Raw genomic sequence first — 12,007 nt, 5'->3', positions numbered from 1 at the left:
CTGACAGATTGAAACTGAGATCAATAAAATGTGTTTTTTTTCTCTCTATCCCATCTAGGCATCAATTAGCTAACATTATTTTAAAGTTTATTAAGAAGTTAGACACTCACCGGACAACTAAGGTAGGAAGCCAGCTAGATAGTTCGGTTTCCATTTTCCAACGGATTCTTCTTCTCCCCCTGACTGGTCGTCAACGGTTACTTACTGGTCGTCAACGGTTACTGGTCGTCAACGGTTACTGGTCGTCAACGGTTACTGGTCTTGGAACTCACGTGTTCACCAGAAATGGCTTCTGGTAAACTATTTGCCACTAGTTGCAATAAATATTATTTTTGCCAAAGGTTTGCTGCAGATTATCCACCAGTAGCAAACATTTGCAAACTTCTGGCACACTATTTAGTTTGCACGAAGATTGTCGCAACAAATACATTTTTTGTAAGCATGACTGGCTTGTTACCAAACAAACATGCAGTGCATATAAATATTTCAAACTCATTATTTTACACTATCTTATCACAGCACTAGCAAACTTTTTTTTTCTTGCCATATCAACGTTTATTGGAGGTGCCTGAAAGAGATCCTGTAGGGAAATTGAGTCAGCATGTAGTGCTTCCACTGACAGACAGTTGGTTGGCCTATTTATAGACGACATTACTCAAGAAGGGCTTCCCCTGGATCGTGTGTGTGTGTGTGTGTGTGTGTGTGTGTGTGTGTGTGTGTGTGTGTGTGTGTGTGTGTGTGTGTGTGTGTGTGTGTGTGTGTGTGTGTGTGTGTGTGTGTGTGTGTGTGTGTGTGTGTGTGTGTGTGTGTGTGTGTGTGTGTGTGTGTGTGTGTGTAAAAGGAAACAAAATGAAACATCTTTAAATATGTTTACATGACATATCAATCAAATGTATTTTATAAAGCCCTTTTTACATCAGCTGTTGTCTCAAAGTGCTATACGTTACTAGCCTAAAGCCCCAAAGACCAAGCCATGTAGATGTAGAAGCACAGTGGCGAGGAAAAACTCAAATCAATAAAATAAAAATGTCACATGCGCCGACGAAAACAGGCTTTACCATGAAATGCTTACTCACGAGCCCTTTCTCAACAATGCAGAGTTAAAAAGTAAGAAACGATGAGCAAATAAATAAATACTAATAAATAAATCAAATAGTAACACAATAGCGGTACCGAGGCTCTATACAAGGAGTAACGGTACAGAGTCATTGAGGCAGTTGAGGTAATTGAGGTACTATGTACATGTAGGTAGGGGTAAAAGTGACTAGGCAATCAGGATAGATAATAAACACAGTAGCAGCAGAATGTGTGAAAGTGTGTGTGAAAAAAAACATATATATATACTTTTCAAAAAAGGGGTTCAATGCAAATAGTTTGAATCTCCATTTGATTAACTGTTCAGCAGTCTTATGGCTTCAGGGTAGAAGCTGTTCAGGAGCCTTTTGGTCCCAGACTTGGGGCTGGAGTCTTTGACACAGCCTGTTACAGAGGTCTTGGATGGCAAGGAGCTCAGCCCCAGTGATGTACTGGACCGTATGCACTACACTCTGTAGCGCCTTGCGGTCGAATACCAAGTAGTTGCCATACCAAGCGGTGATGCAGCCACTCAAGATGCTCTCAATGATGTAGCTGTAGAACTTTGAGAGGATCTGAGGGCCCAGCCTCCTGTATTGGTGTGTTCGAACCATGAAAGGTCATTAGTCATGTGGACACCGAGGATCTTGAAGCTCTCGACCCACTCCATTACAGCCATGTTGATTTGAATGGGGACGTGCTTGGCCCCCCGTTTCCTGTAGTCCGCGATCAGCTCCTTGGTGTCACTGACTTTAAGGGGGAGGTTGTTGTCCTGGCACCACACTGCCAGGTCTCTGACCTTCTCCTTGTAGGCTGTCTCAGGAAGTCCACGCAGTGTTCCAAAATGTATACTTGTGTTCTATTTATAGCGTAAAAAGGGTTTCGGAAGTCATCTGTCACTTTTCAAGCGGGATTCCAAACAAAGGAACGCGAAAAGGCAAGTGTGTACTAAGTTTAGCAGAAGTTCTATAAGCGTACTTGGGAGAGCTGGAAAACAAAGCACGCACGGGAGCATACTTTTTCGTTCCCTTTGATGGGGAAGCTATCCCACAATACCTTCAGACACAGTGAAAATTTAAAAAAAAACTTTATCAATGGAGACTGAAAACCGTTTTGGGGAAAAAATATTCCTGAGGAATAAGGAATAACTTTATAAGTATTACGTTTATTTATTCAACAAATTACATTTTCATATGAATTTTGTATTCAAATGTTAAGTCATTGCTGTTTATCAACCCCGCTAGCCAAGCGAAGTTATCTTGTCAGATGCGATGGCTAGCTAGCTAGCTAGCAGGCAATCTCATCCTAGTTATCAGCTGTTTAGGGATGAACAACTAAATTAACTAAATCTTCTGTAGCTCAGTTGGTAGAGCATGGCGCTTGTAACGCCAGGGTAGTGGGTTCGATCCCCGGGACCACCCATACGTAGAATGTATGCACACATGACTGTAAGTCGCTTTGGATAAAAGCGTCTGCTAAATGGCATATATTATTATTATTATTATATATTATAAAATCAGCAGTGTCAACAGTTTTTTTATTTATTTTTTTTATCCTGAATTGGTGAACTTGCTAGCTAGCTCATTTCAATTTGTTTTCAGGAACAGATGGCAACTGATGCATTCATTTCACTCCTTGGCATTGCTGTGGTAGGACAAAATAGTGGTGACCGAAGTCAGCGTGCATGCGCCCGGCCCGCCACAAGGAGTTGCTAGTGCACGACGGGAGAAGGACAAACCCCCCCTAACCCAGACGACGCTGGGCTAATTATGCGCCTCCTCATGGGTCTCATGGTCGCGACAGGTTGCCATCAGGTCTCCATCATCCTTAAATGGAAGAAGTTTGGAACCACCAAGAGCTAGCCGCCCGGCCATACAGAGAAATCGGGGGTGAAGGGCCTGGGTCCGAGAGGTGACCAACAACCCAATGGCCACTCTGACAGAGCTCCAGAGTTCCTCTGTGTTCCTCTGATGGGAGAATCTTCTAGAAGGACAACCATCTTTGCAGCACTTCACCAATCAGACCATTATGGTAGATTGGCCAGTCAGAAGCTACTCCTCAGTAAAAGGCACATGACAGCCCACTCTGAGTTTGCCAAAAGGCACCTAAAGGACTCTCAGATCATGAGAAACAAGATTCTCTGGCCTGAATGCCAAGCATCACGTCTGGAGGAAACCTGGCACCATCTCTACAGTGAAGCATGGTGGTGGCAGCATCATGCTGTGGGGATGTTTTTCAGCGGCAGAGACTGGGAGACTAGTCAGGATCGAGGGAAAGATGAACGTAACAAAGTACAGAGATATCCTTGATGAAAACCTGCTCCAGAGTGCTCAGGACCTCCGACTGTGGTAAAGGTTCACCTTCCAACAGGGCAATGACCCTAAGCACACAGCCAAGAAGATGCAGTAGTGGCTTCGGGACAAGTCTCTGAATGTCCTTGAGTGGCCCAGCCAGAACCCGGACATGAATCCGATCAAACATCGATGGAGATACCTGAAAATAGCTGTGCAGCAATGCTCCTCATCCAACCGGACAGAGCTTGAGAGGATCTGCAGAGAAGAATGTGAGAAACTCCCCAAATACAAGTGTGCCTAGCTTGTAGCGTCATACCCAAGAAGACTCAAGGCTGTAAGTGCTGCCAATGGTGCTTCAACAAAGTACTGAGTAAAGGGTCTGAATACTTATGTAAATGTGAAATTTCATTTTTTAAATTTTTATATAAAATGTGCAAACATTTATAAAATCCTTATTTTCCTTTGACATTATGGGGTATTGTGTTTAGATTGATGAGGGAAAAAACTATTTTAATATATTTTAGAATAAGGCTGTAACGTAACACAATGTGAAAAAGTGAAGGGGTCTGAATACTTTCTGTAAGCACTATCTGTTTGATATGCATGCATATAATTAAATTGAACATTCCCCCTTTATGATTAGCCAGTGTTTGTTTTGTAACAAATGCATTTAGCATACATTAGGATGAAGTAGTCTAATCCTTCTAATCTAGTTGACTTTCCAGAAGGTCAGCACATGCACGGTAGCTATTCCGCCTGGCCCTGTGACCTTACATACATATGTTTAAAGGTCTTACTCACATCAGCTACGGAGAGAGTGATCACACAGTCATCCGGAACTGCTGGTGGTCTCTTGCATGGTTCAGTGTTGCTTGCCTCGAAGTGAGCATAGAAGGTACTTAACAGCTCGTCTGGTAAACTTGCGCCACTGGGAAGCTTGCGACTGGGTTTCCTTTGGTAATCTGTGATAGTTTGCAAGCGCTGCCACATCTTACAACCGTCAGAACCTTCATTAGAGGAATGTGATCAAAGAGGTGGTTGATGAAAAGTGTAGTGACTATCTTGTAGAGGGCTTGTCTGGGAACCAGCCTGAGTCATGTAGCCACTGGACTTCTCCTCCTTCACAATCTGTAGCACCTACGTGGGTGATTCCTCAGCAGCTCTGGGTGCCAGAAAGCTCTCCACACACAGTTCAGATTCATAGTAGGCAGTCATCCTCACTATGAGCCCTCTGCCTCAGCACTGCACCACTGTACTGCATCTTCCATTCCTCTCAAGCTTTAAATTATGTTTTCAAAGGATCAGGAACCATCAGCCAGGGGAAACAAAAAAGATGGCGCAGGGTCCAGATCAGGGGAGATCGATCTTCATGGTCAATCTTTGTGTACATTTTTTTTGTTGACAATCATGGTACCAATAATTGTTTCGATGACACCAGATGTCTTTTACGTTAACTCTTTATGGTGTGGCTGGCTAGCTAGCAAGCTGGCTAATTGTTTCTTTATTTTCGAATGATGTATCTGGACCAATGACTGTCTATACAGTACCAGTCAAAAGTTTGGGCACACCTATTCATTCAAGGTTTTTTTTTATTCATACTATTTTCTACATTGTAGAATAATAGTGAAGACATCCAAACTATGAAATAACACATTAAATCATGTAGTAACCAAAAAAAGTATATTTTATATTTGAGATTCTTCAAAGTAGCCACCCTTTGTCTTGATGACAGCTTTGAACACTCATGGCATTCTCTCAACCAGCTTCACCTGGAATGCTTTTCCAACAGTCTTGAAGAAGTTCCCACGTGTGCTGAGCGTACATCTTTTTTTAGAACTTGTAGCAGCATACAATTCAAAGACAAAATCTATATTTCATTCTATGCATAACATTATTCATTGTTTAAATTAATACATCTGTGTCGACTACACCATTTCCCCCATATGAATAGGGCAACGTAAGTATCTTTGCTAACACTCTGCAGGCACCACCAGACTAGCCGGCTATGTAAACAACCCATTATGCGAGCCATTGGTGTATTAAAAGGAGCAGAGAGCATGTGACGCAGTGGCAGCAGCAGGAATTTCTCACAGAGGGTGGCTTGGTTGTTGCATAGTGGTGCTTGCAATAATTCAATAATATATTATTAGACAAGCAGCAAGTCCATACCCGTTTAGGAAAAAAGCATTTAATGTATTCGGTAATGTTACACTTATCCACATTTACCAGAGGGTTCAAATTGCAATGAGTTAGATGCTAGATAGGCCTATGCTGACAACGCTATCAAACACATAACTGGGGCTTCACAGTTTTATGAGAAGGCTATAAATATAATCCACAGTGGCGGGAGAGGTTGGAATGAAGGCCCAACAGTCAGTCAACACAGACTAGATACATGGTGTCAGAAGGCAGTCATGGAGCAGTGAGCAGTTACCCACTCTGTCAGATTACATTAGTTGCAGGCTAGATGGGAAACAGCTTTAAGTTGAAACATTTAGCATTTTAGCTCACCCTAATAGCTAACCCTAACCCTTTTCCTAACCTTAACCTAATTCTCCTAACCTGCTGTGTAAAGTCTAAAAATTCAATTCTGACATAGAGCCGGATACCATCTAGTCCAAACCAAAGAGAAAGGTCCAGGACCATGGAGTGCAAGGGGAAGTTGATCAGACACATTGGTCCCACACTAATGTCACCTCAATGTGATTTTGAACATATTTAGTGTTCAACATGTAAAAATGAAGTGGATTATGAACAGGTTCTGAAAGAGGAAACATGAACTACTTGAGAACGGAACCCATACGTAGAATGTATGCACACATGACTGTAAGTCGCTTTGGATAAAAGCGTCTGCTAAATGGCATATATTATTATTATTATTATTATCTAGGGAATCAGTCTGTATGCCACATTAGTGTAGCTATTAGAAAGCTATTGGGATGATTACTCACAAAACATTTAATCCTTAAAAGGATCCTTTGCAGGAAGGATTGTTGACATATATTTGACATTTGTATCTTAAAGCATAACTGAGAAATACACCATTTAAGTTGGAACATTTGTGACCTTTAATGACCCTGTTTATAAATCCGGTATGTGGTTTTTGTTAACGGCTGAACAGAACATGACGAGAGGAGGTGAGTGTGTTGTGCACCTCCATACAAGTTAATTTGCTGAGTTTCATTTAAATTGTTGTTATATTGGCTAAGATGTGATGGTATAAAGATTTACAAGTTAATTTGTAATTGTGACTTTCCTCCCACTCTGTCGAATTCTTTCTCTTTGCTCTTGTTTTCCTTAATAGGATGTCGGTGGGCGGAGCCGGGAGGGTCATCAGTGAAATGGGACACACGTGAGCTCGGGTGTGTCCCAGGAAAAATGCACCTCTTCTCCATTCAGTGAGGAGACTCTCCCATGCAGACACACAGATTTGGGTTGTGGCATTTTGGTTTGTTTGCTATGGCACCTTTCAACACCCTCATTATCACACGTATACCAGCGACCACTCATTATCACACGTATACCAGCGACCACTCATTATCACATGTATACCAGCGACCACTCATTATCACACGTATACCAGCGACCACTCATTATCACATGTATACCAGCGACCACTCATTATCACACGTATACCAGCGACCACTCATTATCACACGTATACCAGCGACCACTCATTATCACACGTATACCAGCGACCACACATCATACATGTAGCGACCACTCATTATCACACGTATACCAGCGACCACTCATTATCACACGTATACCAGCGACCACTCATTATCACATGTATACAGCGACCACTCATTATCACATGTATACCAGCGACCACTCATTATCACATGTATACCAGTATACCACATATACTCATTATCACATGCGACCACTCATTATCACATGTATACCAGCGACCACTCATTATCACATGTATACCAGCGACCACTCATTATCACATGTATACCCGCGACCACTCATTATCACATGTATACCCGCGACCACTCATTATCACATGTATACCAGCGACCACTCATTGTCACACGTATACCCGAGACCACTCATTATCACACGTATACCAGCGACCACTCATTATCACATGTATACCAGCGACCACTCATTATCACATGTATACCAGCGACCACTCATTATCACATGTATACCCGCGACCACTCATTATCACATGTATACCCGCGACCACTCATTATCACATGTATACCCGCGACCACTCATTATCACATGTATACCAGCGACCACTCATTATCACATGTATACCAGCGACCACTCATTATCACATGTATACCAGCGACCACTCACTTACCCTACTGACTAAACACACAACGTTGTTAATTGTATTTACTTTACTTCAGGTAATAAATATATTTTGTTATTCTTCATCTCCACGTTGTCTCCCTTTTTGTTACGGGCTTCGAGGCGGTTCGTGACAGCATTGAACAATGCCTTTTTAAGAAGCCGGTGGCCACCAACTTATAGTTTTGCTACACTGTACCTAATGAACACAGCCCTGATTCTGATCCAACAAGTTGAGTACAACATTATTTAGATGATTGCGATACTAAAGTTGACTGTTATTATGACTGTTTGACATGTTATGACTTTTTGGTTCATAAATTGCAGGACTATGAAGCAGAGGCTCCTATCAAAGATATAACAGCTGCCATAGACGTCAAGGATATTAGGAAAGCAGCAGTTAAACTGGACAATTTTCTATTCAACACCTTCTATTCAACTCCTTCTATTCAACTCCTTCTATTCAACTCCTTCTATTCAACACCTTCTATTCAACAACTTCTATTCAACTCCTTCTATTCAACTCCTTCTATTCAACACCTTCTATTCAACTACTTCACCGGCAGACAGGAACACTTCGCATTTTCCCCATGATTTAAATCAGTCTTCCAATTGTGTGACTGGATGTGAAGGGTGTGAACTTCTAAACGTTGTTCCTTGGTGGGGTCATCTAGTGGATTGGGCTGTCACTTGTCCTGACTCTTCCAAAAGGCTTGGCAAGGACGAGTCCCCTGCTCTCTCAGAAAGGCTTGTGTTCCAACAGCTGCAGCTGAAGGGAGGTTGTGGGATTCCCAGTTTTATTGATGTTCTCTGTTATGGACTTTTCTTATATTGTCCTTGACTGTGTCTTCCTACGATCTCTGTTGTGTTTACATTTGAAAGTCTAAAAATAAAGCTGTCCAAAAGAAGCAGGTATTTGATTGGTCTGTTTAATGGCCATATCAGATATAAGTCTGTTCCGTATATGGTCACATCCTCTGGTGCACAGCTCACATGGCATCAGATCTACCAATAAACCAATGACAAATGACCTTAGATATATTGCTGTGGAAGCTGGATGTATTTCTGATACACCCATTTCTGAACATGGCCATATTGGGATTGTAAATGATCTGTTGCTTTGGTACACTTCTTGTAACTTTGCCATGGACTGTATTGGATCAAATGTTAGTTTCAAGAACAGCTCAGCAGGTATCATGAAGCAATCTCAGAGGGTCATAAAGCAATCCCAATTGACTTCAGGCTGCATGTATTTCTGACACACAGTTACATATGGCCATGGTTGGAGGTCACTGAGGGGGTAATAATTTGAATAATTTGGACTAAAGATTTGTACAACTTGCTGAAAAACCCAACAGCTCCCCATTTGATCCAAGTGTTTCTTATTGTAAATGCATTAGATTCATATTACATTTAGTCCTCCATTGACTTCACACTGCATGCTGAAAGGTGAAGACCTCATACCTTTACTGTGGACCACAGAGAGATCTGATACAGGCCAGCACATTATTTTGACCTTATTAGTCGAACCATGAGATCCTCACATTGCTGACACCGTAATAGATTTACAGCGAGATATGTGATCTGGAAAATAAGATCTCAATTAACCGAGCCAAGACTGGTTGTTTTGTGGATACATGCCACAAGCATCTGACCTTTCATGTCCAGATTTAGATTTTTACTGTCTGACATTTTAATGGATTGATTCATGTAAAAGAAATGCTGACGTGAGCCAAGGCTCTGGGCTGTCTCAGCCAAGCTCCTGTATGTCGTGATAAAACTACTTTGCAAGCACAGACTGATAATTTAAAGCACCCTTAAAATGTATTGGATCAACAGTAACTATTTGATTCCCCCATGAGCCAATATGTACAAAACAGTTTTATAATGACAGTTTACTCAACTGCTTAATGACATCTGGCAGTTAATACCAGAGGCCAGCAACTCTTGTCCTGGACAGCCCATCCACATGGTTTGCAGGCTCTTGTTCTGGACAGCCCATCCACATGGTTTGCAGGCTGTTGTTCTGGACAGCCCATCCACATGGTTTGCAGGCTCTTGTTCTGGACAGCCCATCCACATGGTTTGCAGGCTCTTGTTCCACCCAAAGCACAAACTCAGCGGGTTCAGCTAAATCAATAAGTTGTGAAGTGTCATCCCACTGGGCAAACCACATCATTTAAACGTGGATAATTGGGTAATATTTGGTTGAGATGTTAATCAATGAGATTACAACCTATATTCACCCACTCAAAAAGACTGCCAAAAGATAGTTGAATTTCCAATGTGATCATTATGCTTTCAAACATCTTAAAACATAACCACATTCCAATGAAGGTTAAATGTCTATTGTCAGGTTTAATGTCACCCAAATGTCTATCACTGCACTTTCAATCAAAGTTCAAATTTGTTTTATTTCCCGGAGGGTAACTTCTGGCCAGAGCAAGTTTGGAGCTCATGCCGGGTGTACAGGACAGGTCATATATCATGCAAGATCTTTGCACATTAAAATAACTTAATGTCATAAACATTTAGTCTGCATGGTGCTGATGTTCTCTCCACCCACAAACACGGCAAGTAAATATCTTGTCTAATAACAGTGGTATCGGTGCCAGAATTAGGCTGTGTTGGCAGATATATCAAACAATAAACCTTGGCTGCAGTGAAGACGGGTCCGCTCCCTGCTCAACTAGTGTATCCAGTTGCCCCCCCCCCCCCCCCCTTGGGGCTTCTTGTAGGGGAGACTGGGGCTGGTTGTCAGAGTGCAAATTATTCCCAATCTAAATGGCGCTGTGTAATATTTTTACGGTTCGAATGTGTGAATTCTCTGAGCTTTCGTAGCATTAAGATAATCTTTAGAGCCTTCTTACGATGTCTCTTTCGTAGCCAAGGTGTTTCCCAGAGCCTTTGTTAGTAACGTGTCTCTTAAAAAGTAACGTGTCTCTTAAAAACCTTTTCACATCTACGAGTGACCACTCGTAGAGCAGCCAAAGTGCATCGTTATTCACAGATCTCCGCTAAACATAGAATCAAGAAGTTTGGGTTATGTCTGTTACTGCCGATAACTTCAGAACAAAGTTGACTACAAATACAAAGTTGCCAAGGCATTTTCAATTGTTATAAACAAGTGAAGGATAAAATGATAGGCTTTTCAATCATATTGAAAATAAATGTAATGTTCAATCAACTGAAGTCTATTTTGCGTTCAGGCTACTATCTGTAAATTTTGCCTTGGTGTTTCATGATGTGCAACAGCATGTGAGCAAATTATGTTCCCAATCTGTCATTTGGTGCAATATTATTGGGAAGGCATAATAAGCCGACTCATTTGCCTATTTGCAGCCATAGGTCATAATATCTCTCTAGGAGCTGATACGTCATCTGTATTGTGGAATAATTCTAATGTTTAAGGTAAGATTTGAATGGAGAAAGCTGATCCCAGAGCAGAGATGCTTTTCTTTCCATCCTATCAGTATCGACACATGGTCAAACGATGCATTTAGCAAACGCTTTCTCTACGTGCTTGTTTGGGAAACACTCTTAAAAAATGTGCTCGTATAATAACGATCATCGCAGTGCTTAAGTTACATCGCAACTGGGAAACGAGGCCCTGGCCAATTCATGTCAGCATGTCAAAACATTGATGTGAGGGGAATTTATGTTTTTTTGGTAAATGTTCGAACTATGAGAGAATCCATTAATTATGTTTGTTGAAAAGAAGAAAGGGAGAGCTGTATTTCAAACCTATTTTCTGACTTCCTAGGTTAAGCCATGGGGGTATTGTGTAGAGTATACTGCCAGTATACATTAAATGCCAAGATTAAAATGTCAAAAGCTTTTCTTAAAGCATAAAATTTAGCATTTTGTTAGGAATATTGTTCAATCAAAGAAAGACTTGGCTATTGCAAAGATTCTGTTTGCTCTATTGCATCACTTCCTCTTACCAAAAGAATAACCCCATATGATGTGTCATCATCAGTATTGTGTAATAATACTGCCCCTGCGATGGGGCTGGTTGTCACAAGTGGACAGAGTGTGTTTGATGACTCATAACTCCATGATGGAATAAGATATGAGGATAAAAAGGGTTCCCATTTCAACCAAAGACATTGGTTTCCTCATAAGATGTCACGTTGGTATGAAGGATTGGGAGACAGGCGCAGGAATACGTAATCGTTTTTTTTCTATTTTTTTCCCAAATGACAGCGTGTCATGTTTAAGGCACAGGGACAAAGACCAAACAAACACGTATACAAAACACAGGGTTAAGACTCTAACAAAAGAGCGAGGATACATCAAAAAAATACACCGGGATGAGACCTGTAACACAA

Source organism: Oncorhynchus gorbuscha, unplaced genomic scaffold (assembly GCF_021184085.1).
Source record: "Oncorhynchus gorbuscha isolate QuinsamMale2020 ecotype Even-year unplaced genomic scaffold, OgorEven_v1.0 Un_scaffold_726, whole genome shotgun sequence".
Taxonomy (NCBI): domain Eukaryota; kingdom Metazoa; phylum Chordata; class Actinopteri; order Salmoniformes; family Salmonidae; genus Oncorhynchus; species Oncorhynchus gorbuscha.
This window is presented reverse-complemented; position numbering follows the sequence as displayed.